This window comes from Schistocerca gregaria, chromosome 7 (assembly GCF_023897955.1).
Source record: "Schistocerca gregaria isolate iqSchGreg1 chromosome 7, iqSchGreg1.2, whole genome shotgun sequence".
NCBI classification, from domain to species: domain Eukaryota; kingdom Metazoa; phylum Arthropoda; class Insecta; order Orthoptera; family Acrididae; genus Schistocerca; species Schistocerca gregaria.
In genome coordinates, this window is record NC_064926.1 from 208,200,300 (window position 1) to 208,227,811 (window position 27,512).

Here is a 27,512-nt window from a genome sequence, read left to right on the forward strand (position 1 = left end):
CGTCCACCCGGCCTCCCGCATGCCCACTATACGCCCTCGCTCAAAGTCCGTCAACTGCACATACGGTTCACGTCCACGCTGTCGCGGCGTGCTACCAGTGTTAAAGACTGCGATGGAGCTCCGTATGCCACGGCAAACTGGCTGACACTGACGGCGGCGGTGCACAAATGCTGCGCAGCTAGCGCCATTCGACGGCCAACACTGCGGTTCCTGGTGTGTCCGCTGTGCCGTGCGTGTGATCATTGCTTGTACAGCCCTCACGCAGTGTCCGGAGGAAGTATGGTGGTTCTGACACACCGGTGTCAATGTGTTCTTTTTTCCATTTCCAGGAGTGTATTTCGGGACAGAATCGTACTTGACATTACATTACGGACTAAGCGGTCCTCAGTAAGAAGCTGTGCTCGAAATATTACGAGCATGGCAGTCTTTTCAGGGTAGAAGGCAAAATATAATAAGGGAATGGCACTAAAAATGTTAATGGCATGTTTATAAATAACTTTTCTGCTACCAGTCACGATTTTCATTTACTCATAATTTACACGACGCGTTTCGGGAAATGATTTCCATTTTCAAGTGCGTATTTCTCTGTACTATGCCATTTTTACGCAATGTTTTCGATGTGTGAGATTCTGCTTTATTATGTTGACTTTACTGTGCAATATGTAAAACACGCGCAGTATTATCTAGTTGTCGATTTTTGTATGTAGTTAGTGGCGAAATTTGGAAGAACTACTTCCAAATATAGAATGGAGAAAGAGAGAAACACAGAAGCCATTAACTCAACAACAGATATACAAGATTTTCTACTGCACGTCTACATCAATACTCCGCGAGCCTCCATACGGTGCATGGCGAAGGGCGCTTTTACTACAGGTAGTCATTCCCTTTCCTGTTCCTCTCGGAAATGGAGCGAGGGAAAAATGACCATCTACATATTTCCTTACGAGCCCTTATTTCTCTTATGTTGTCTTCGGAGTCCTTAACTGAGGTAACTGTTGGCGGGAGTAGGGTCGTTCTGCAGTCTGTCGCATTTGCCTGTTCTCGAAACCTTCCCAATAGCATTTAGCGAAAATCAAATCTAGTAGCACACCCTTGAATTTCTTCAACGTCTAACTTTAATCGGGCCTGGTGGAGACTCCAAACGCTCTAGCAGTACTCAAAAATGTGTCGCTCAAGTAACCTGTACGCGCTATCTTTTATACATGAGCCACACTTTTGTAGGATTCTTCCAAAAACCCGAAGTCGCCCATTCGCTTTCCCTACAACCAACCTTATATGTTCGTTGCACTCCATGTCGCATTGCAAAGTTATGTCTAAATATTTAATCGGCGTGACACTCTCAAACAGTACACCACTAATACTGAATTAGAACATTAACGATTATTTTTCATACTCATAGGCATTAATCTATATTTTTCTTATTTGTACAGCCATCTGCCATTTATCACAATAACAATAGCATTGGTGATACAGCAACTGCGATAAAAATTAAGTGCTAATTATATTAAGCACATGGCTACAATCTCCAATAGACATTATGTCAGTGTTCGGTAACTTACGTAGTGTGCTAAGTTTTCAGATTCTTTTGTCAGTGGGCGTTTTTAAGCGTTTACGGTAGCTGAGTAATAGCTGCGTATGTACCAAGTCGTCCACTGCGAAGGCCAGGGCCGCGCCTCGATCAACTGGAAGACGACGGGCTGGTCTCTTCGGGTTTCCCGAGCACGTAGCGTTGTAACACCCGCCTGGAATGTGGATCGTCTCGCGACCCACATATGCCTTATTCGTCGGCTACTGGCAGACGCTAGCTGTTACTGCAGGCATTTCCGACCACCTGCTTCGTTCATCTTAGCAAACGTCGTATTAACATGTTCTGCTAGCTTTCAACAATAGAACTACGAATCATTTAGGAATAAAGGAGCAGTCGACTGAGCACAATGTAGGGAGACAGGCGAGTGCATGTGAGTGAGTGAGTGAGTGAGTGTGTTTACTACAGCTAGGAAAAGGAAGTGCATGCCGAAAGCTAGGCAAGCTCCGTTGCTCTTGTTTGTGTGCCTATAGATGGTTCAAATGGCTCTGAGCACTATGGGACTTAACATCTGAGGTCATCAGTCCCCTAGAACTTAGAACTACTTAAACCTAACTAACCTAAGGACATCACACACATCCATGCCCGAGGCAGGATGCGTATCTGCGACCGTAGCAGTCGCGCGGTTCCGGACTGAAGTACCTAGAACCGCTCGGCCACCGCGGCCGGCGTGCCTACAGACGTCGCAGCGCATCTGCCTTTCTGTGAGTCGTCTCCTTTCTTTCTAAATAAACTGTAATTTTCAACCGCGACTTTCCGTACATTAGTTAAACAATAAAATTCATTTCTAAGGATTTGTTTCATATGGTAGCTTAATTCAAACTTTTTACCAATACATCCCACATGTCTTTCGTCTTCGCCCGTCGACGGCATCTTGTATTGGTACCGTAAGAGTTTGCACATCAAGAACTGGTAAACTGAACACTTTAACCTTAACGTAACTCTACAGAAATTAAGTGGGTTAAGTCTTGTGAACGTGGTGGCCATGAACGTGGACCGTCTTTGCCGATCCCTCTGCACGTGAAGGTTTCATCCAAGAACTTGCGAACAAAATGACCCTAGTGTGACGGTGCACTATCGTGTTGAAACTCTACTTGTGTTTGAAATTCCTGTAAATGTCGTGCCACGTAAAGAATAGAAGTTTATCCACAAAAACTTCACGAGTTAAGCTTACATTTGCAACAATCTACATAGCTCTATCTAGCGCATGTCCTTAAAAAAAATTTTGTAATCAGGGAAAGACTTTATGTTCACCCTGTATAATTGAAAACACTTATGTTGTTGAAAGCTAGTACATTAAGAATAGCCCAAAAAAGTGTATCAAGAAAGTGTTGTTTAGCTGCCAGAAGAACATTAACGAGCATAACTGCCTTTCTTGTAACTTTGTCCTAAGGGATATGAACAACAGTATGTCTCTTTTAAACAGCACCATACATTTTTTTAATTCTATAATCCACTTCCTCTCATAATCTGTTCAGAAATTTATCACAGTTTACCATTCAATAAACACGACGTTATTAAAAACGTTACACAAAATTGACTATCACCCTCCTGTACTAGCAAACAGAGAAAGCATCTGGGCTCACGTAACTACATCTACATCTGCATCTACATTGCTACTCTACATTTCACACTTAAGAGCCTGATAGGAGGTTCTTCGAACCACCTTCAGACTGTTTCTCTGCCATTCCACTCTAACAGCCTATGAGAAAAATGAACACTTAAATCTTTCTGTACGAGCTCTGATGTCTTATTATTTTATTGTGATGACCATTTCTCCCTAAGCAATTTGAGACGATAAAATTAAGAGGAGAAAGTTGATGACTGAAGTTTCATTAAAAAATCTCGCCACAACGAAAAACTCCTTTGTTTTAATTGTTGCCATCCAAACTTGCTTATCATATCGGGACACTGTCTCTCCTATTTCGCGATAATACAGACTCGTCCACTTGCTTGAGTTGACACAAAACAAATAAAACACCAAGAGAAAATGCACATTGGTCATACAGTCAATAGCCTTCAATGGAAGCTTTCTCTAAGCGCAATGAAGACCAACAAAGAGACGGTAGAAATGCTAAACGTCGTTTAAAAGTACTACAGTGCCGCACAATTTGTAGCCGTACTGTAAACAAGATGACAACATTACACTTACTGTCCTGCTAACTTACAATCGCCGTAGATGATAAGCATTTATCCTTTCTCGTCTTTGGTGTTAACTGCACTCACACAAATCTTCAACAGAAAACATGCGTTTCGTAAGAAAGGCGTGGGGCTTCTTGTGGAAGACCTTCTCAAGTTTCCAGAGGAGGTTACATATAGCGTTGTCATTGTTTGTACATGATTTTGGAACGAGAGTTACAGTGGACTTTCGCGACCGCAAATGAGTGCTAGCATCAATTTCGTGGAGGATGATGTCAGATCGAACTTTTAGGAGAGCTCCGCACGGTTGTTCCAACTAGAGATGCATTTATTATAACAGCCTGGTAATGGAGAATTTAGGACTCAACAACTACCTGTATGACAATTTACGCTTTCTGCTCACGTTCAAATTTTTTTCAGCGATTGTCCCGCGGCGTTGCATGTTATACTGCATCTATTTGTCGTCTTCATTTTGCAAGATCTTGGGCTTGTCGGACTGAAGTTTGTCAGTGTTTCTGTCCCCATCCTGAAGCAACGACATGTACGGCCCTTTCCATTATGGTGCACACTCTGTTTGTCTGTTACCCACCAACAAGGATAATACACTGAACCGCCAAAGAAACTCCTCAAATGGAAAAGAGAATACTTAGTAAAAGAAAAGAAAAATTAATTATAAAAGAGAGGCAAAGATAGAGCTACATATAGCCATGACTGATTAATTGATAAAAAGTGGTTGATGCAGTCGCTATTACATATAACAATCTACCTCTGTCCCCCCCCCCCCCCCCCCCCCTCTCCCCCGCAGTCGCGCAAGTGGCTTATGTAGAAGATCTTATTCAATATGCAGATTTAGAACTTTCGCATCAGTCATGTTGTCAGATCAGACTGATGACAGATCCTCAAGAACACTGAAGGCTGCCCTTAGCAAATAAATCACATGATTTTCAAATGTGGTGTACTGATAGAGTTTCCTTTCAAACTGTTGTGTCCTCTCTTTCCTAAGGATGCATCTTTGGATCACAAGGAAATGTCCTATTATGAACCCAGTGTCTATCATATCGTTTCATAACTACGTTCACCATGGTCTATTATTGAGCTGTATACACTTGAGGTGACAAAAGTCATGGGATAACGATGTGCACGTATACAGATGGCGGTAGCATCGCGTACACAAGGAATAAAAGGGCAGTGCATTAGTAGAGCTATCATTTGTACTCAGGTGATTCATGTGAAAAGGTGTTCGACGTGATTATGGCTGCACGAGGGGAATTAACAGACTTTGGACGCGGAACGGTAGTTCGAGCTAGGTGCAAGGGACATTTCATTTCGGAAATCGTTAGGGAATTCAATGTTCCGAGGTTCAGAGTGTGCTGAGAATACCACATTTCACGCATTACCTCCCACCACGGACATCGCAATAGCTGACGGCATTCACTCAACGACCAGTGGCCTTTGCGTAGAGTTGTCAACGCTAACAGACAAGCAATACTGAGTGAAATAACAGCAGAAATCAACATGGGACATACGATGAACATGTCCGTTAGGACAGTTCAGCGAAATTTGGCGTTAATGAGCTATGGCAGCAGACGACGGATGCGAGTGCCTTTGCTAACAGCACTACATAGCCTGCAGCGCCCATCCTGGTGTCGTGACCATGTCGGTCATATACCCTGGTGGAACGAGTCCACATTTCAGCTGGTAACAGGCTGGACTCTGTGGCCGAGCGGTTCTAAGCGCTTCTGTCCGGAACTACGCGGCTGCTACGGTCGCAGGTTCGAATCCTGCTTAGGGCATGGATGTGTGTGATGTCCTTAGCTTAGTTAGGTTTAAGTATTTCTAAGTCTAGGGGACTGATGACCTCAGATGTTAACTCCCATAGTGCTTAGAGCCATTTGAATGTTTTGAACCATCAGCTGGTAACATCTGATGGTAGGGCTCGAGTGTGGTGCAGCTTCCACGAATCTATGGACCCAAATTGTCAACAAGGCAGTCTGCACGACGGTGGTGGCTTCATAATGGTGTGGGCTGTGTTTACATGCAATGGACTGAGTCCTCTGGTCCAAATGAAGCGATCATTGACCACTGGTAGCCATTCATGGACATCATGTTTCCAAACAACGATGGGTTTTTATGGATGACAATGCGCCATGTCTCCGGGCCACAATTGTTCACTAGTGGTTTGAGGAACATCCTGGACAATTGGAATGCTCGCCATAAATCCCTTGGACATTTGTAGGACATAATCGAGAGGTCAGTTTGTTCTCAAAATCCTGCACTGACGACATTTTCGCAATTATGGATGGCTATAGAGGCGCATGGCTCAATATTTCCACAGGGGGCTACCATCTACGTCTACATTTATACTCCGCAAGCCGGAGGGCGGAGGGCACTTTACGTGCCACTGTCATTACCTCCCTTTCCTGTTTGAGTCGCGTATGGTTCGCGGGAAGAACGACTGCCGGAAAGCCTCCGTGCTCGCATGAATCTCTCTAATTTTACGTTTGTGATCTCCTCGGTAGGTATAAGTAGGGGAAGCAATATATTCGATACCTCATCCAGAAACGCACCCTCTCGAAACCTGGACAGAAAGCTACACCGCGATGCAGAGCGCGTCTCTTGCAGAGTCTGCCACTTGAGTTTGCTAAACATCTCTGTAAAGGTATCACGCTTAACAGATAACCCTGTGACGAAACGCGCCGCTCTTCTTTGGATCTTCTCTATCTCCTCTGTCAAGCCGACCTGGTACGGATCCCACACTGATGAGCAATACTCAAGTATAGGTCGAACGAGTGTTTTGTAAGCCACCTCCTTTGTTGATGGACTACATTTTCTAAGGACTCTCCCGATGAATCTCAACCTGGCACGCCGGCCGCGGTGGTCTCGCGGTTCTAGGCGCGCAGTCCGGAACCGTGCGACTGCTACGGTCGCAAGTTCGAATCCTGCCTCGAGCATGGTTGTGTGTGATGTCCTTAGGTTAGTTAGGTTTAAGTAGTTCTAAGTTCTAGGGGACTGATTACCGCAGCAGTTGAGTCCCATAGTGCTCAGAACCATTTGAACAATTTTTTTTTTTTCAACCTGGCACCCGCCTCACCAACAGTTAATTTTATATTATCATCCGGTCGAGTCGTTAAGTCCACGCCACGGCCAATTGCTACACTACGCCGGACAAAAGGATGTCCAACGCGATATTAAGAGGTATCTCATGACACTTGTCACCGTATTTACTGCCGACTTTTTTTCTTCCAAATCATTCATGAATTTCAACTCCATCAGTGAGATGAGAGCACAACACCGAAGTAGGATAGTTCTGCAAACAGGTATTCTTAGAGGCTGTATCCGCGTTATAATCGCCTCCAAATCCCACATCTCGTTGTGCCCAACAACAACAATCCCTTCCATAGGTTTGGAGGCCTCAAGAGACAGTCACGGTTATTTCTGGATTATATACCCTGTTCGCCTATTTACTGAGGTGACCGATACTTGGGCTCGGGGAAGACTGCGGCCCGTGCCTGAATTAGCCGCGCCACGATGGAGAAAGAACGTTTCCAGCGCAACCCTTTCCCTGTGTTGGGCTGTGGGCTGCGCTTTCGTGACTGCCTGCGCTCAGTCAATAGCGGGCCTGCCGCGCCGTCGCGTAATTCTCCACCGCTTCCGTGTAAGCGAGCGAGCGCCGTACTGCTAGAAAACTCCTTGTGCAGTTAGCTCTTAACACAGAAAGGCCCAGAATTTACTCTTAAAGGAAGTTAGCTGCCAGCACATCATGTTACGGACTTTATTGAATATCTTTCAAAAACGAGCCTAAAAAGAATACACGATTTCGTGACGTTTTATTTTTTATTTCATATGCGTGATAGTCCTATACTTGGAGAACAAGATAGAATGGAGTTTAACGTTTCGTCGAGTTCTTTCAAGATGGAATACAAGCTCAGTCGAGTGAGGAGGGGGCAAGAAATAGGACAGTGCCTTTGGAGAAGGACCTATTTATTTTATTATATCTAGCGTATGGCGCACACGGTATTACAATATATAAAAACATCTTTTATAATGAGCATTTTGTATGCTAAAATTACTTTCAGCTATTCTGTCAAGACCCTTGGGTGTTGGAACGAAGAACTTTATTGTATCACCAGGGTATGTTCTCAGTTCATGTCAGTAAGATCCGTCCCCGGTAGCTGAGTGGTCAGCGTGACATACTGTCAATCGATTCTCGGCTGGGTCGGAGATTTTCTCCGCTTAGGGACTAGGTGTTGTGTTGTCCTAATCGTCATCATCTCATCCTCATCGACACCCAAGTCGCCGAAGTGGCGTCAAATCGAAAGACTTGCACCAGGCGAACGGTCTACTCGGAGGGAGGCCCTTTTTTTAGGTCAGTAAGCCCCTGTTTCTTAGAAGAATCGAATTCCCATGTATAAAACAGCTTCAAACGTTTAATTATTTTATTATTAAGCATGTAACCGAGAAAAAGTTTAGGAAAGATTTGAAACTGTGTTTAAAATTTGTTCCCAAGTCGCTAAGTGCTCTTATTGTGGATCGCTGGATGAATATAGTTTGAATAATTTATGCTCCATTTTAAACAAAGAGAAGTTTTTCACGCGTCAGAATGTTTATAACGTCAAATCTCCTGAACTGTGTGTCGTACAATCATATAATTTTGCAGGTACATTCACTGGTATCCGGCGATATTGTCAGGGTATTTGGGCGCACGCAGTTACGCTTAGACAAACCTCAGTTTCTAACTGTAATACTTCTCTTATAGTTTTAAACTTTTAACAGAATATTATACCTCTTAATAAGTAGACGACGACAGAAATTAAAATTTTTAAAGTCGGTCAATAATCAACGATATATTGAGAATCGTATTTATGTTGCCACTGGAAGCAAGTGGTACAGCGTTGCGGGATAGCCATTTAGTAACGCTGAAAGGTGGGTTGGTTCTAGCTTCACAGTCGCAGTATGATGTTTGAAATTTTCCCCACTTGTTTAAGTTTTCTACACAAATACCGTTTTATGTGTGAGTCTGTTTTAAGATTCTCCATACATGGCGAGGGAGTTCAAAACGACTGGCCATTTCTAATGGATCTATTAAGTTACGTAAATTGGAGGAGGCGTTTTCATTGCAAAGTTTCGACGCTGTGCCATTGAGATTGAAGTTGTCGCCCATGAGTAGTTGAGCTAGACGCCAGCGTGTGTTTTTGAAATGTAGGCGATTTCTCTCCAATCGGCTCGATGGAAGTTCAGGATCGCTCATGATATTCTTGTATGGGAGAAGCTAAACTGCTGCAGTACAGTGGAGCAGACCTGAAGCGATCAGTAACCATCAATTTATGTATGTATCTTCTCCATTTTGGGTTTATTCACCTATCTACTACTTTGCAACTCTTTAGTAATAAATTTTAGCCGGCCGGTATGACCGAGCGGTTGTAGGCGCTTCAGTCTGGAACCGCGCGACCGCAACGGTCGCAGGTTAGAATCCTGCCTCGGGCATGGATGTGTGTGATGTCCTTAGGTTAGTTAGGTTTAAGTAGTTCTAAGTCTAGGGGACTGATGACCTCAGATGTTAATTCCCATAGTGCTTAGAGCATTTGAACCATTTATTTCGTAAATTTTGTGCTAAACAGGCTGACTGTTCTATTTGGCATTTCTTCCCCCATCGCTCTTATCTTCAGCTGTTAACGTTATCATTGATACCTATTCGCCTTAAACTTTCACTCCCATTCTGAAATTCTTTTTCGGTTCTCTCTTCACTTCTTATACAAACGAGCTTCACAAACATTCGGTAAGCTGTTTGCCTGCATTACACGTTTCTTAACTTGATCTGAAGGTTGTATATATTTTTCGCAACATGCTAATAAATCTTGCTGTACTGTTATCATATATGTTTATTATTGACGAGATTCGAGCCACTGCTGCGTATCTTTAGTCATAAAACTTAGCCGGCTGCAATGGCCGAGCGGTTCCAGGCGCTTCAGTCCGGAACCGCGCTGCTGCTACGGTCGCAGGTTCGAATCCCGCCACGGGCAAGGATGTGTGTGTTGTCCTTAGGTTAGTGAGGTTTAAGTAGTTCTCAGTCTAGGGAACTGATGACGTCAGATGTTAAGACCCATAGTGCTTAGAGCCATTTTTTGGATTTATACAGGCAAAAAGAGTATAAAATATTTTTTGGGATGCATAGCAACTATGGATTCAGATTACCTTTTCGATACATGTAGATTAACGCCAGAGTCGAAAGACGTAGCTAGGAAACAAATATGAATAATAATATAATGGCATTCATTGCTTTTGAAATATGTCTGTAACCAACATTGTAACGGACTCTAATGGGATCTTTATTGTCAATACGACAGATGATTACACGAACTTGTCTTTACTCCTTTGATCCGAAGTCTTTCAGGATTTCACGGGTCCTAATTAATAAAGGAAGAACTTATCGTGCCAGATGGTGATGGTTCAAAGGCTAGCCAGCCGCTGTGGCCGAGCGGTTCTAGGCGCTTCAGCCCGGAACCACGCGCCTGCTACGGTCGCAGGTTCGAATTGTGCCTCGGGCATGGATGTGTGTGATGTCCTTAGGTTGGTTAGGTTTAGGTAGTTCCAAGTCTAGGGGACTGCTGACCTCAGCACCCATAGTGCTTAAAGCATTTGAACCATTTTTCAAAGGCTAAAGCAAACAAAGCGGTCGGTGACTATTTCCGTGTGCCTCTGACGAAAGAATTGTTGCTGCAAGGCATCCTCGCGTTCCCGATGGTTGTCTGCCGCCAGCATCCGTGGCGGACGGCGGTGACGTCATTTGGAGGTCAGGCACCCGCCGCTGCTAACCAGCTCTCGCCAGCGGTCTCTTGGCGGACCCGTTACCCGGTCGGAACGGCGACGCGACTGGATCTTCGCACTTGCCCATCTTCAGCGCGGGGACTGTGAACGGAGCTGCAGCCACCTCCATAGCCGTGCTCACGATCCAACTTTACTGCAGCGGCGCTCGATCTGGAGTCATCCGCTTCGAATACCAGTGGTGGAAGTAATTATCATCGTAGTATAGCCGATAATGGAACGAGAGACAGTGGCAAATAGTCATTGACCACTAGATTTTACATAATTGTTCTGGGTTAAGTTCCAAAACTCTCAGCTGTGTATTACGAAGTGACAGCATGCGGTACCGCAGAGTGTGCCGTTGCGAACGTATAAATTGACAGGACCCTGGTTCTGATTCGAGAGCCAGCACCCGATTTAATCCATTCTCTTCTCTCTCGTTATCGACAGCTCAAATATGACACCTCTTAAAAGAGGAGGGGGGGGGGGGGAGAGCAGCAAAGTTTAGCATCCAGACGATGACAAGGTCAATAGAGACAGACCACAAGCTCAGACTGGACAAGGACGAAGAGAAAAATTAGCTGTGTTGTTTTCATAAATAGCCTCTCAGCATTCGCTCACAATTGAGGGAAACCACGTAAAATCTAAATCTGAATTCCCGGGACAAGATTTGAGCCCTGCTCATCCTGAACGCGAGACCAGGCCGTTAACTACCACGTCACCTCGTTCGGTGGTAAAGTCTTCAATTCTTCATCATTCTTTCAACCTAATGCCCCCGACACAGAATCTGCTGAGACGTCTTCATCTAGAGCCGCATTCGGGCAAGACGGAAGCTGTATAAAATTATTATTGCAGTGATTGTATACAACGAGCATATCACGAAATCATTTATTTCGTTATCTGCACGATATGTGTGATTTCAGTCAATGAAGGAAGTATGCTTTACAAACATGATGTATATGGGATGTCTAAAATTTGAATTCCATAACAACTATAAAACAAACAAGGGAGTACAGAAAAGTAATGCCTAGGAACTTTTTATGTCAAAACTCTTACAGCTCTCTAAATAAAAAAACATTATTAATATTCTACATCGTTATTCTTCCTGTCTACATATTAATTTCTCATATAGTTACCCTCCGAACGAACCTACTTCTCCCAACGAGAAACCGGTTTGTTGATACAATCACTAGAATGTTTGACTGTGTTGAAGGATCCACAACCTCATATCTGCCTTCACCGCCTATCACTATCAAAGTGACGTCGTCGAAGATGTTCTTTAAGTTTTGGGAGCAGATGAAAATTGGGTCGAGCCATGTCTGGATTGCTTGGAGGATGATCGGTGACAGTGAACCCAAGGTGTCGAATTATTGAAGATGTTGCAGCGGTCGCATACGATCTGGCATTGTAACGTTATCATGCTGAAGGAGAGAGTGGTCAATGTGTGGACTAACTGTTCGAATTCGAAACTCGATTACAACTCGCTTTTTCTCATGCACAGACATTGTTACACGACATCGCGTCACGTTTCACGCTAAAATTCGGAGCCCTATAACGCCAGAGGGCTGCAAATAAGAAGGATGTCAACAATTTTTTATTAAAATATCTTTAAGAGCTGTCACATAAAAAATTCGGAGGCATTTCATTAGAGCACGCCCTCGTAAAATTAAAACTGGAGAAGATGACATTACCTGAATATTCCGTCAGTCCTTGAAAAATCATGGCAACAATGTTAAATAGGAAACACTACCCTCATACCCTCATAATTCTGCAAAATTTTACTTATTCAGTCACGTACCAGCCCCCCCCCCCCCCCCCCCCCGCGAGCTGAAGAATAATAATATTTTGCAGAATATCACGAAACTGCTAACCATTTAATACTGGAGAATATGACCTTGATGATTACTTTATTTATAATTAAGACCCTTGGAATAAAAATAAACTATATCGTTTACTGACGATCTTCCCAGTTGAAGAAATACAATTACAATCTTAATTCACAGTGTGGTTACATTTGAAATTCGATGTCGATACGATAAGCTGACTGTTTCCCGAGAAATGCACCATAGGAGGTGAAAACAAATATTCAAGTATCTCGGTTAATCTAAGGGTACTCCCCGTATAGACGACGTGGATTCTGCTTTAGTGTCACCATTCTAGAATATAGTACACCTTCTATATAGATGACGGTTTTGCTCTACGCAAACAACCGCATCTACTAATTAAAGACGGTATTCAAGATACATTTGGATGTAAAGCCATTTCCTGACTCTCATATTTCCTTTCAAAAATAACGTAAACCGAGACTTCTTTAATAAAATATACTAACCTGAGATTGTAAATGGACTACTGGTATGAATTTTGCAGGTATTAGTTGCCAGGCAGCTACAATGACAAAATTCAGCCATGTTATACACTTCATTTAACTGCGGAAAATGTAAATATTCACATGCATTCGTAATCTACTTACTGTCATTGGTGAGGAGTTTACTGCTAATGACTGATTACTTTTTTAACGAATACCCGCTTTCAGTAACACCCATGTTTTCATTTTACACTACGCAATGATACCAACTGTAGGCGCTGCCTTTTGGGATTACAGTGTGAGGTTGCCAAATTTATCCTGTGAATAACACGCCTGTAGCTCATATATTGCACTAAAAATAAGGTTGTAAAGATGTATATGGTAATTACATAGTCTGTATGTGGTTGCATGAGATCAGAAATTCGGACCACCTTGTATTATTAATGTCTAATAGTCCAATGGATACTCAATGTACGGTAAATCACAATAATATCAAAGACGGTTAAAGGAGTACGTTTAACCTATCAGAGTCATTTGGCCAGAGATCCATAGTTTAAAAACTGAAAACTTCCAAGTAATGTCTGAGGACCTGATCACTGAAGGTAACCGATAACGTCACATTTCATTAGGGAAATATTTTCCATCTTGAAGCAACATATTACCGAAACTGGAAGAACAGTTGTGACTGTCGAACTATATTTGTTCACTGAGTACACGTATCGTCGGTGAATTTCATTTTGTGTCTGTACATCAGACGGGATAGTCTGGGTTTATTATTACGGCTAGATACGAATGTGTTTAGAAGCAAACATCAGAGCAGTCAATCAGCGAACACATACGCAAAAATCCACTTACATAAAATATCTGAAGAAACCGATAACATTCGCTGAAAAATATTTCCTGCATATCTCTTTGAGAACAAATGGACTCCTTCAACAACTTTTAATTTTTCAGTTTACTGTGACACTTTTTTCGAAGTGCGTAACATTTTCAACGTGAAATACAAAGTAAATAGTTCAATTTCGACTGGCTGTTTCCCTTAAATTATAAAGAAACACTCAGCGCTTAAGCATCAGTCCCTGGCTTGTACTCTGTTCAATGTTAGTGCCATATTTTAAATGTTCATTCAAATGTCGTTGCTTTATTTCCAGCTTTTCGTCACCAAATGTGTTCCATATGTCTCCAAGTGGATGCAGCCTCACGAGATTTCGAATATATCGTTCAACGAACTTGAAGGCAGAATCTGAAACTGAATTAAAATGCAATAAGGGCAGAAAGTCAATTTTCATTAAGATCTTATGAATGTGTTACATTCACGATATCGGAAAATTGAAATTAGTAATAATAACCTGCAGAAGCAAAAAGTCACAGTGAAATTGATCTGAAATACTCTGAACTAAATTTATCTTGCACCGGTAGCTCTTAAATCCAGGCCAACATTCAGCCTTCAAAACTTGCAATATGTATCAAGAGAATCACATATATCATGAAAACTTTAATCGTTTTGTCAATTATTTAGGGTGCTTGTAAAATCCATTTATCATGATTCCAAAAAGTTTTTATTTTCGGTATAATGATAGTGTACGAGACACTAAAAAGACTGTGAGAAGAGTGATGGGAAAGGTGAAAAGATTTTTGAAACCCAACGGAAAAACTAATAGTGAAATAGTTGAAAAGCAGTGACAAGAGAATTTAGATTGTAACTGGTGCAAATGTATCACTTGTTTTCTCGGGTTCTATGCGGATTTTACTTTGCTCGTTTTCACATAAGATTCAGATTCCGACATTGAGTGGTTTTCACAATGCACCGACATATTCCCTTCGGATTCTCAGTGCAAAAAATTATTGTTGGGAGATAAAGTGTTTGAGTGAAAACTGGACTGCAAACTTCGATGGTCTATTGCTGACTACGTACTAGTATTTGCCTGATTGCTACGAATAACGATTACTAGCGAACCAGTTCCATTATATCAATAACTTTCAATACTATGTTTATAGTAGTATTGCGCTATTTTTAAGAGTAAATCTCTTCAGTTGGGATGCCTATGCATCAATGTGATCATGCAAGAGTATGTTAAAATGGAACGTGGAATGTGGAACATCACTCTGGAGGTTGTCGAAACACAATAGTTTACTTGTGTAAAGCTATTTTAATGGTGTTGTAAGGAAACATATGAGTGTTTATCATACATACTGTCTTCAACATTCCTCAGAGTTTAATAAATAATCAATGTGAACTCAGAGAAACTTCCAGAAAGTCATTCACCAGAAGCATGGCCTTGGTGTATATGATTAAGCAGCTTTGAAGATCTCCGGTCCGTTCTGAGCTACTTCCCAGACATTATTATTACTCGCACGGTACTTTTACATATTCTCTGAACTGCACAATTTTGGATTTCCTCCTTGTAAAAGTTATAGAGCGCGCATGTTGGCTGTCTTGTACTGCCGGGTAGGGACCACGAAGATAAGGTGCCAGAAGTTAGGGCTGGTACGGAGGCTTCCAGACAGCCGGTTTTCCCTCTTCCGTTCTCAAGTGGGACAAGAAAGGAAATGACTACTGGTGGTACATGGTACTCTCTGCCATTCAGCGTACAATGGCTTGAGGTGTATAAATTTAGATGTATATTATGAATGTAGATGTAGATCTATTCTGATTGGCGTCGAAATAGACCTCTCGGTGCTGTCGTAGTTATTTTTTGATTTTTTTTTCAGCTTGAAGTACGAAGACTGAATCTAACCCAGAGGGTACTGATCTGACTCTCCAGTACAGAAAACAATTACTTTAGCCTGCCTGTGGCGGTCAAAGGGGGAAAAGTAATTATTCCATTCCAATACATATACAGTAGCTTTGTAAACGCTGCTCAGGAAATCAGTGGAGAGCATTCACTACAAAAGGGCAGAATTGTTGATTCTCGAAATATTATGTTCGATTAGTTTTCGAGCGAAAAACTTGATAATTGTTAATGATAAATATGAAAACGTCCTTAATCACAATCCGCGTGGTCTAGGGCGCCTTGCCACGGTTCGCGCGGCTCCCCCTATCGGAGGTTCGAGTCCTCCCTCGGGCATGGGTGCGTATGTTTTCCTTAGCGTAAGTTAGATTAAGAAGTGTGTAAGCCTAGGAACTAATGACCTCAGCAGTTTTCTCCCATAGGCATTTAACACAAATTTCTAAAATTTCCTTAATCACACATCCAGCTTAGAGGATCCATCTTCCAGTGAAGGAAATTTTAATTTATACCTTACTTTTGTATAAATACCCAGCTCGATAGTTCATCGGTTAAGGTAATGGACTCTCATTTGGCAGAAGCGAAATGTTCGTCCAACATCCAGATCTAAGTTTTCCAGGATTTTCTTGAATCGATTAAGGCGTATCGTGAAAGGACGCGCTCGGTTTCCTCCCCCATCCTTTCAACTTTGAACTTCGTCTTAAACGAACTTCTCCTCAATGGGACACACAATACTAATCGTCCTTCCTTATTTACAACTTCGCTACACGCTGCATCGGTTTCATCTCATTGTTCACACCTTGCTCACTACACACAATGGACAGGTAACAGACGATATGCATAACAGATACATTGTCATAGACAACAATATGGGAATTGTGGGTCTGCCCTGGTGAAAAACACTTCTGTTATTTTTTTGTTTATTTATTTCCCAAACTAGTTTCAGCGACAAATGTAGCCTTTATCAGTCGGTTCTGTAATTCTTATTTAGTATACGTCACAGCATTGTTTTAAGATTGTTGTCGCTGTTTGAGGCATATTTTCTGTGTTTTCCTGTTCCCGTATTTCTCTGCATACATCATGTCATCTGCAACTGTGGGAGGGGGTTCAAATGGCTCTGAGCACTATGGGACTTAACTTCTGAGGTTATCAGTCCCCTAGAACTTAGAACTACTTAAACCTAACTAACCTAAGGACATCACACACATCCATGCCCGAAGCAGGATTCGAACCTGCGACAGTAGCGGTCGCGCGGTTCCAGACTATAGCGCCTAGAACTGCTCGGCCACACCGGCCGGCTGAGGGAGTTCGTTGGACGGCTTGCAGCTACTTTTATACAAAGAGAAACATAACTTTTGCACTTCGTTCGTAATCCAAAACGTTACGCCACATTGTCATAGAGTAGCAATGACCTTGATGAGTTTGATTTGTAGGAGGGGAGGTCATAATAGTGATCTTGAGGTTAGATTTGATGTGCCTTGTCAGGCTGATGGGCATGTGGCAGTTTCCTTTTATTCTTCAACCTGTGCACATTTCGTAAAGATGACTACTTCATACGCAATCCAGGTTCGTCCTTTACAACCCGGACTACGGAATAGCTCACAATTTTTGAAACGGTTGCATATACTGTTCTCTCTACAATACCAGCTATACTACTGCAGAAATGTGCTTGTGATGCAACTTTATGCCACTGGTAGTTTTCCTTTATTAGCGTCATCCTGCGAGATTACGGTCTAAAATCTGGCTTGCTCACGATGATGTTTATAAACTACGTACTATAATTGCCTTGAAATTTACAAATGTATGTCATTGCGTGGCTACAGCTAATGATGTTCTTCAATGTATATTCACCGCTTTGTTACGTCCTGAACGATCTGAAGATGGTTGTAGATAGCAACTGAAACTAGTTATCATATTGTAATTGTAATGGGAAACTTGCAGTCTAGGTATTAAAAGTTTATTTACTTTGAAAATTTTTTACTAAATAAGTTTTTGTTAGCATGAAGTTATGTATATAATTTTTTGTTGGTTTGCAGGTATCTGTCTGCATTCCTTGTACACAATGAAATCCACCCCACATTACCGCAACACGCCGATAGCGTAGCCAATACAAGACGTTGCAGCCCATTGGTACAAGGAAGTATTTTGCGGTAATTCGTTTTTTGCTTTTGATGGGAAATCAACGCTGCAACAATCCATGACCGGCTAGGTCGGAGATTTTCTTTACTCCGGGAAGGAGTGTTCCTGTTGTCCTAATCATTTTATCTCATATTCATCACAAAGATGCATAAGTAGCCATAATGATGTCAAACAGAGATTCTTGCACCTGGCAGCCAATAATGCCATACAATCATATCCTTTTACGGCAACACTGTACCGTGGTATGACACAGTGTTCGTGTCGCAGACTCCTGCACTGTGGTCAGAGAAGTATTACTGACGGAGAACGAAACGGCGAACCATCTCTCTGTTAAGCACCAGGAAGTGCAAGGGAAATGGGGACCTTAGTGTTCGAAAACCGGCGTATAAAAATCGAGACGACAGTGGAGTAAGTGCAAGTCACTCGTGAATAAGTTTACAACATCTTGCAGGACATTTTGAACAATGAAAATGTTCGCCTCCCGCTGGATTTCGGGGCCTTTGTTTCAGCTCTGTATTCTCCTGAAATTGAATTCAATGACTTATCTTCTTCCGTTGGCTGAAGTAGTTATTGGCTGACGCTCCACCCCGTGGCTGATCACTATCAACAGTGATACTTGTCTTCACGCCGTCGCACAATGCGTAAGGTTTTTGATATGCCGCGCGGGATTAGCCGAGCGGTCTAAGGCGCTGTAGTCATGGACTGTGAGGCTGATCCCGGCGGAGGTTCGAGTCCTCCCTCGGGCATGGGTGTGTGTGTTTGTCCTCAGGATAATTTAGGTTAAGTAGTGTGAAAGCTTAGGGACTGATGACCTTAGCAGTTAAGTCCCATAAGACTTCACACAAATTTGAACATTTTTGTTGTTGATATACGAAACTGTGCGCCACTGACTCTCGTTTCATGACAAACATCACAAAACAGATTACTTCATTTCGTAATTTTTATGTCTAGTTGACGGTAATTTCTTGAACAATCTGCGCTGGTAGATCATCAGATTTCAAACTGTATTTAACACTGTTTCTTGCCCTTCTTGAATATGCAATATCAAACTTTATGTATCGCAGGAATGACGATGAAGTGCTTTGAAAATTGCTGTCTGTCAATTTATGTACTGGATTTTTCACTTCTTGCGGAGCACATAGATAATGTGTCATGTTAAGTGTTTTTACATCCTTCTATGACATGTAACAGTTCAGAGGCCTATCGCGACCTGGACCACAGTGGTATCACAATTTACACGCCATCGTTAGAAATAATAAATCTTTCGTAGAGAGGAGTTGGCATGTTGCACTGATTATCGAACCGATTGAAGAGAAATTAAAATCAACCGAATACAGTAGATCTGATGGAAACTGGGCAGTTAACGAGCGGCCGTAGATGAGAGGAGAGGCTACTGACCTGGTGCGCTGGGTTGCTGCTGCGCTGGTTCTCCCGCGGTGGCTGAACGTCGACTGACGGCTCTCTGCGCGCCCGCCGCCACAAATACCGGCCGTCGTGTGACGTCACCCGGTGCGGCGCTGCGCCGGCTTTATACAGTATGCAGCGCCGCGCCGGCCAAAGGAACAGCTTGCGAGTACATACCTTCTGGGTGGGAAACCGCGTGGCGCTCGGTTTCGTTGTTTCCAATGTGGCGCAAGTCGCAAACTTCTCTAAATTATTTGCTATTCTTCGAGAGGAAGTTTAAAGGCCCATCGGCAGCTGTGTCATTAAATATAGAATCCAGCTTTCTTCCAATACGCGTTCAATACCACACACGAGGCGTTTTCAAAAACTAACGGGATTTTTTTAAAGGAAACCATTTATTTCTCGACATCAACATCATATTCTTCAAAACAGTTCTTAATATATATTGCGCACTTATCAGCTGACAAACCCGGCATTGCCTGGGTATTCATTCTGCCAATTTTCTGTTAGAAACGAAACCTTATGTGTACTCCTGCAGTAGACCCAGTGTGAGATGGTCACGGGCAGTTTCTGTGCGTATGGCGTTGCTGCTTCGCTTACCTACAACACGATTTTGTTAACGGCTATGTGGCTTCGCCTCGTCATAGCTCTATTGACGGCTATTGTTTTCGGCTTAACAGCCGTTTACCCTTCACAGCTGAAAGCTCTCAAAGACGCCGCCAGATGTCACGGATATCCTTGAGTTGACTCGAGTGTAGGTGTGTCTTAGTGGTAAGGAATAAATGTATTAAAACTTAATACATGCGCGGCATTTTTTCACATACCTCACTGTTTATAACGTCATATCTCTTGCATTATGTCTCTTATAATGATACAGGGTGACAATTGTCGTACTAGATGAAAGAAAACGTAAATTAATTACAAACTACAGCGTCCACATACTACATTCAACATGTAAACTACACTACAGACATTCGATATGCCTGCCATCATTAGCGATGATATGGCGCAGATGAATATCGAAGTTCTGCATGACCCGCTGAAGTGTCGGAACTTCGATGCTGTCGATGACCTCCTAAATGGGTGTTAACAGCTTAGCAGTGGTGTTGGGGTTATTTCTGTACACCTTACCGTTAATATAGCCCCACAAAAAGGAGACGCAAGTGCACACATCAGCAGAATATGGTGGCCAGTCGGGAAACAACCAGTGACCTCTGTGTACCCCAGTGCCACAATGCCGTCTCCAGAGCGCTCCTCCAGAACATCAAACACTCTCTTGGTTCGATGGGGTCGAGCTCCGTCTTTCATGAACCATATATTGTCGAAATCAGCGTCACTTTGGATAATGGGGATCAAATCATCTACCAAAACCTTCACGTACCGTTCGATAGTCACCGTGCCGCAAGGAATATCACACCGATTATTCCATGACTGGACATTGCACACAACACATTTGAGCCGTGCATAGCTCGTGTTCCTGCCATACTTCCACCTCATTACGTTAATTGAAATTACTACTGTCACTGAGTTGCTATTTTGCCTGACCGCGAGCGGCGTTAGCAGCGCGTATCGATAAATCTTTGAATGACTGCTATTACTTCCCGGTTGTTATCTGGCGCAGGAGAGTTCTTCGGCAGTTTGTCTCGGGGGTTCGGGTTGCGAGTTCGGGACTTCCAGTCAGTTGGAACGCGTCTGGAGGGCAGTCCGGACCTGCCAGTCGGGGAGTTGCAATGTGGCACTAGGGCAGTCGGGTTGGAGCAGCAGTGAAGTCTGCATCGACATGTCTCGTCCGTCCATTGCCGCCATGCATTACTTGAGCCGGGTCACGATCTTGGTGGATCGTCGTCGGTCGCCCTACCGGACGACGCGTTTGGGATCACCGATCGTTCATGAGTCGGCGGTGTGTGTGTGTATCGACTCCCGATTTCTTTTCGTGTGTGTTCAGTTATTGTTTGGTATCGTTCAGGTCTTCGTGCAATTGTTTGTCAGGTTGTGTGTGCAGTTGTCCTTATTTCTACTGACGACTATTTTAGATGTTGTCGGCATGCTGCGGCTAAGCGGTCGGTTGCTGCGGAGTTTACCTGTGAGCAACGAGTGTTTGGAGTGGTCGAAATAGCCGCCGTCATGTGGAATTAATCAAATTAGTTTAATATTGTCCATAGCATCAGCGGAATTTTCTGCGTTGTGGCCGTTAGTTTTCTGGTTACCTGCCCTGGCCACTAACGTAATTTTAGGCAGTGTCCTTCCCTCACCTGCTGCTGCTGTCCAACATGGTGTGTAGTTTTGCCAGCTTAGTACACACATGTATTTGGTTGTGGACAGTGACGCTCGTAACTTTTGGTGTGAATTCTGATGTGCTCTTTCGTGGCGAGCAAGTCGTTGTGTCAGTCGGTCCGTGGATGTCCCCTCGTTGGGTCCCGACGGATCAAGTATGGTTGGGCTCACCACGTGTCTCACCTAAGTGAACGAGGGCAGGTCGACCTCCCTGAAGGCTTTCTGAGTGCCAACATCTAAACATTCATGGTGGTGTCTGTTTGTTCTATGTCGTGTCTCCCTACCACTTTCGCGCAACGACGCTCTGAGCGTGTTTTTTAGGGAATTGACTAGTTTGAACCTGGGACCTGTTGCTGGTAAGGAGACGCCAGACCACACATGACATGTAGAATTCAGAAGAGTTCAGTGAGACTAGCGATGATATAACCAAATACTTAATGATTTCAGCGTCGGCTCCACTGCACTCCCTGTAAAAGAATCTTAATACTAACTAAATTTAGTGGAAAGGGCTCAAGGCTTTCCTATTTTTAGTTTGCTGGTAAAATAACGTCGAAAAAGCAGTAACGTTTACCATTGGAAATTTTATTCTACTCACAAAACATTGTTTATAAATTGCACTATTGATGAAAGGAAATGTTTTAATACAGGATGGTAAAAACCAACTGCGTTCAACAAAAATGTGAACGAATATTCCCTGAATGGGTTTCCAAGTTCTACAATGGATCGAAGGATGACCTATGCCATATCACATCTATAATCTAGGTTTAATTTAAGTTTCACAAAAGAGAAAAACTATCAAAAATGGTCTACAGTGACCCTCAATTATCTTTATAACTTATCTAACTTGTCGTAAATTACAGTAGCTGATGTGGCTTCTCAATAACTATATAACAGAAAAATCATCGCGTTTGAGATTTTTACTTCAAGTGGCAAATGTGAACACCATGAGCTTTAATTGACGATCGACACTAGTATTACAGAAAAAGGGGGTGTAACAGATGAGACTTCTGCAGTTCTGAGTGAAGCCTTATGCGCTCAAAAATGCGGCATCGCGTGCGTTCATTACCTTGTCGGTGTTTAGGCAGCTTCAGGGGGGGCAGCGGCCGGCGCAGCTCTGCTTACCTCGCCATCTCGGAAGCAACTCTCCCCTAACTTCTCCTTACTACAATTTACCGAAGTTGGTTTAAAAAAAACTATCTGGCTATGTTTTCATCTGACCAATCAGGGTCTCAATGTTAACCTTAAGCTCCGCCTACAAAAATTCTGTCTATCCAATGAGAAAAGTTATACTTTTCGTGGTGGGGCAATGTTTTTAAAGTTTGCAACGTAACAGAGACGCGAAAAAGTCTCATGCTAAAACCTGCAGCTGGTGTGGTCCTTTTAGCGTTATCGTAAGATCTATACTGTTCTTCTGGAGGGCTCTATCTTTTACCATGGGCTGGGGAGTGTTCCTAATGTAACAGACACGCGAAAAGGCTCACGCTAAAACTTGCGGGTGGTAGTGACCCTTTTTGTGTTATCGTAAGATCTATACTGTTTTTCTGGAGGGCTCTAGCTTTTTACATGGGCTGGGGGCTGGTCCTAATGTAACAGACACGCGAAAAGGCTCACGCTAAAACTTGTGGGTGGCAGTGGCCCTTTTTGTGTTATCGTAGGATATATACTGTTTTTCTGGAGCGCTCTAGCTTTTAACATGGGCTGGGGGGTGGTCCTTGACGTAACAGAGACGCATAAAAGTCTCACGCTAAAACGTGCGGGTTGTGTGGCTCTAGTGGTTAGCTGGCGACGTGGGTGTCCAGTCCTGTCTCTTATCGTGGAGCCTTCTAGCTTAACACGGTTCTGCTCTCGGCTTCTGTTCTCGTTTCTCCCCTCGGAACTGCGTCGGTCTCTCGGTGGGAAGGTACGACATGCATTTAGGCATTCTTGTGTTAGTTTGTGGTATTCCATTTGCTCACTCGTTACTCGTATTACTTTGGTTAATTTAATGTCACGATTTATTCGGAGCTATGTGACATACTACTGGATTTGCCTATCATGTCAGGGTTTTCATGGAAGGTGTTGGATTTGCCTGACATCTTACAAACGGTGTTTAATTATCTGTTGTCCGCTATTTTAAATTTTAGACTTATGGTTGTTTATTTGTTTCTTCAAATTTTGCAAATTAATTTTTAAATTTATCTTCCAAGCTTAAACACTGTGGCCTTCTGCCTTTAAAGATTATGGTAATATATTTCGAAATTTTGAAACAACATATGCACCTTGCATGTGTTGTTTCTTTAAATTATTTTATTGCTATCTTAATTGGATTTTTATCTTGTTGATTTTTAAGTTTTCTTGTTGTTAAACATGCTGGCCTTCTGCTTTTAAAGGTCCATGGTAATATATTCTGAAGTTTTGAAATTTCATTGTGGCCCTCAGCCACTTGTGTTGCACCTTGCATATGTTGCTTTTTGTGTTTTTAATTATTTTATTGCCATCTTAACTGAATTTTTGGTTTTTAAAATTTTCTTGTTGGTCTACTGCCTTTAAAGGTCTGATACATTCTAAAATTTTGGAATTTAATTGTGGCCGTCAGCCATTTGCATTGCACCTTGCGTATGTTGTTTTTGAATTGTTTTATTGCTGTCTTAACTGGATTTTTACTTGTTAAGATTTCTTGTTGGAGGCCTTCCGCCATGAAAGAGTTGCTAAATTACAATAAATGACAATTAATAGCAGAAACTGACCTCAGCTCTTGGCCCTTTCGACAACTCTATTACATGTTCTGCCTAGCGGATATAGCGGGCGTCTCAACATTCACCCGTTGAGGTTGAAGAGACTTCGATATAATTTTGTAGATGCGTTTAGTGGCGTATATGGTCACTGTCTACGAAATATCTTTGGAATAGAGTTAGTAGCACACAAGTAATGACTTTAAACGTCATGCACAATGCAGCAGTTTTTCACGCATTTGAGTCTTTGTCATGTCTCCTGAGCTATGACAGCTAGGTGGTTTTTATCCCCTCTGCGATTGTTGCTTCAGAGAGTCATGTGTGTACCAAGTTTGGTTGAAATGGGTCTGCTGGTTTCGTAGCAGATGTGGAACATACACACATACATACATTTTTATAATATGTATGCATTTCTAGGGAGGAAGTTTAATGATCGATGAACAGCTGTATCATCAGAGATAGAACCCAGCCCTCCTCAAAGACGCGCTCAGTATTACATACGACGTGTGTTAAAAAATTAACGGGAATTCTGGTTTTTAAATAATTTTATTAATTTCTCTACATCAACGTTACATTCTCCAAAATAGTCCCTATTCGGTATTACAGCGGTGCCAGCGCGAACCAGTCGCCGAAACACTACTGCAACTCGATCTTTGGGACGGCTTCTGGCTCTCCCAGCATTGCGTTTTTAATGTCATGTGTGCTCGTAAAACGGCGGTCCTTTAAAGTTTTCTTTATTTTTGGAAACAGAAGAAACTCATTTGGTGAATACGTAGACTGATCAAAAATTCTCGGACATGCAAGAAAATGTGAATAGGTAAATTATCAAGGCGCAAAAGTTATGATTTGTAAAGCCGGGAGTTTTTTTCTCGGATTCGAACACGAAAACGAAATAGCGGTGCCGCCTTAACCTCTTCGGTTATCCATGCACGAAACTTGGCGAGACCCAGACTTTCTTACGTCTTCCAAGTGTCTCAACCTGCAATGGTACGTTATGCATATTCCCGTCCAGGAAGGAAATATTTATTGATAGTCGAGGACCTGATATTGAATAAATACGAAATAGCAGTGCCTGTGTTATTATGAAGTGGGATGCAATGCAGGTCTTCGATTCTCCAAAAATATTTCCTTCCTGGAGGGGAATATAAATAAAGTACGAGTGCAGGGTGTGATACAGGGACGGCGACGTGTGGAAGTTTAGGTCTGGCCATGGCTCGTGCGTGGACAGGGGGAAGCGCTGTACATTTTGTCTATGCTGGTGAAGGTGACGATGACTAGTTTTTGTCTGCGCCTTATCGGTCCTGCGTGCAACTGCCCAGATTTCGAGAACTCTTTCCCAACATGCTGACTCTTAACTTTCAAAGGCAGTCTCTTGGATAGTTCCAGGAGCAGCAGCTGCTGCTCTCATTGTTATTTTGTTTTCTCGTCTCTGTTTTTCCTCTGTATTCCTTTCTTTCGCGCTGTTAGTATTATTTCTGGAAACATACACAACATCAAATAAACAAAAAAAAGAAGATATGAAACTATGTGAGGGAACAGCTCAGTGACAGGCATTCTGGCTAGACCTCGAGATTCGACCCCTACCCACTTTGTCTTCACCAGCCTGAAGCTGGCTGTGACGTAGCGTTTTGTAAAATGTATTTCCTGTTTGTATGAATATTCAGATATTTCTCTTCTGTTGAGCATTTTCTAATTCATTCTAATTTCCTAATTTTAGACTGTGTCGTGCTCATATTTATGACCATTATTTCAATCTAAGTTAACTGTACATGTCACCTATTCAACAAATTCATGTTATTGACAAAAAAGTGATCATAGCATGTGCCTAGAACACAGGAGACCCATGTCTGAATCTGCGTCCTGCACAAATTTACAACTCTCCCCATCGATTTTCATCAGTGACCCCTCGCAACCGATGTCTGTAATTAATTTGTGTCTTAATATATAGAATGTTCATTTGAAAAAAAAAGTGGTTTAAGGTGACTGCTCTCGTGGAACCGGAGATCCATGTTCTAATCCCGGTGTAACACCCACGAGATAAATTTAAGTACAGTGCGACAAGAGGAAATTGTGCCTCTAATAGTTATAAACATTATCTATCCAAAATATGAAAAAACAGTGAAATAAATATTAATTGTTTATATATTATTTTATGATGTAATTGGACATATCGATGTGTATCGTACAAAGACAATGATAATTGTAAATTCCTTTTGTGATCTGCGTTTGTCTTCCTTTGTTTTAACCTTTTCTTGGTTGGCTTTTGTAGGTTGCGGACGCAAGGCGTATATAAAACTGAGGTCTGTTGAGAAATTGTAATTATTTGTTAATTATTAATTGAGAATAGAGTTCATTATTATTATAAATATAAGTGAATAATTATTTGTAAAATTAATTCCTTTCTCAATAAGCATTATCTGTGTTAATTATTTCTTTCCCCTGCAAGGAGCGCAGCCATTGATGATAGCGATTTATATCGCGTTTTTATCTGTTTTCCTTAGGAAAAAATCAAAGGTTTACTTGATGAAAATTAGTCTAAATAGTGCACAATATGAAAGTAAAGTTTAATAAGCATTTCAAGTACTTATCCTATTAAAAAGAAAATTTACTCTAACAATAGTAAGTCTCTATCAATTGTTTGCCGCCATCTTAACAATTATCTCAGGTGCGAATTCAAATTACGCAACTCTGGAGACATAAATGCCGAAGGTAATAAAATTGTGTAAAATAAATGTGCACCGGTGGTCCCGAACTCATTTTAATGAAAATAATTCGAATCAGAATGGTTCATTAAGAACAGTGCTCATAGCACGATCCATACTATTCTTGCTGATATATGGAGACGAAATTAATTACGCAGGAGTTGCGAAAAATATTGTTTCAGGTAACGTACTTCAGTGTTGTGCGCGGCTGATATTCGATGGTTTTAATGATCATCTTGCTGAAGATAACTGTTTCCATCATAATCAATAGTTGTATAGAATCTGTTGTATAAACTGTGATTTAGTGACACTTACACAACTTACAGACAACACTTTAACACAACGTTAACTTGGAGTTCTTTAGCACTTTCACCAAATCTTTATCCGAGGGAAAAATTATTTAGTAATTACTCAATGCAATAAAATAAGATTATCATTTACAAATGAGTACTGCTGATTGTTTTCGATCCACACTAGGTCAGACTGAAGGAAGACATCGAAGCAATTCAGAAGCAAGCTGATATATTTGTGACCAGTAGGTTCGAACAACACGCAAGTTAAATACCAAACCACTGAATAACACAGCGAACGCCACACCGGTCAGGCATAAATTTTCACTGTCGTCATTCTAACGTAACAACCGAAACTTGTTCATATTCGCAACTGCAAACACAGTTCCTATATTTTTTCGAGAATACAGTTCCTGTATTTTTTCGAATTGTT

The 27,512-nt window shown here is 42.1% G+C and overlaps 1 protein-coding gene across 4 annotated transcripts in view; it reads right to left on the minus strand.

The window, feature by feature from the left end:
* LOC126281335 (outer dense fiber protein 3) overlaps nt 1–19,181 on the minus strand; it is a 110,997-nt gene extending 91,816 nt beyond the window's left edge. For all 4 annotated transcript variants that reach the window (XM_049980215.1, XM_049980213.1, XM_049980214.1 and 1 more), the window contains exon 1: nt 19,097–19,181. The gene's annotated coding sequence lies outside the window, so the exon portion shown is untranslated. The remainder of the gene's footprint in view (nt 1–19,096) is intronic.
* Between the last annotated feature and the right edge of the window lie 8,331 nt (nt 19,182–27,512).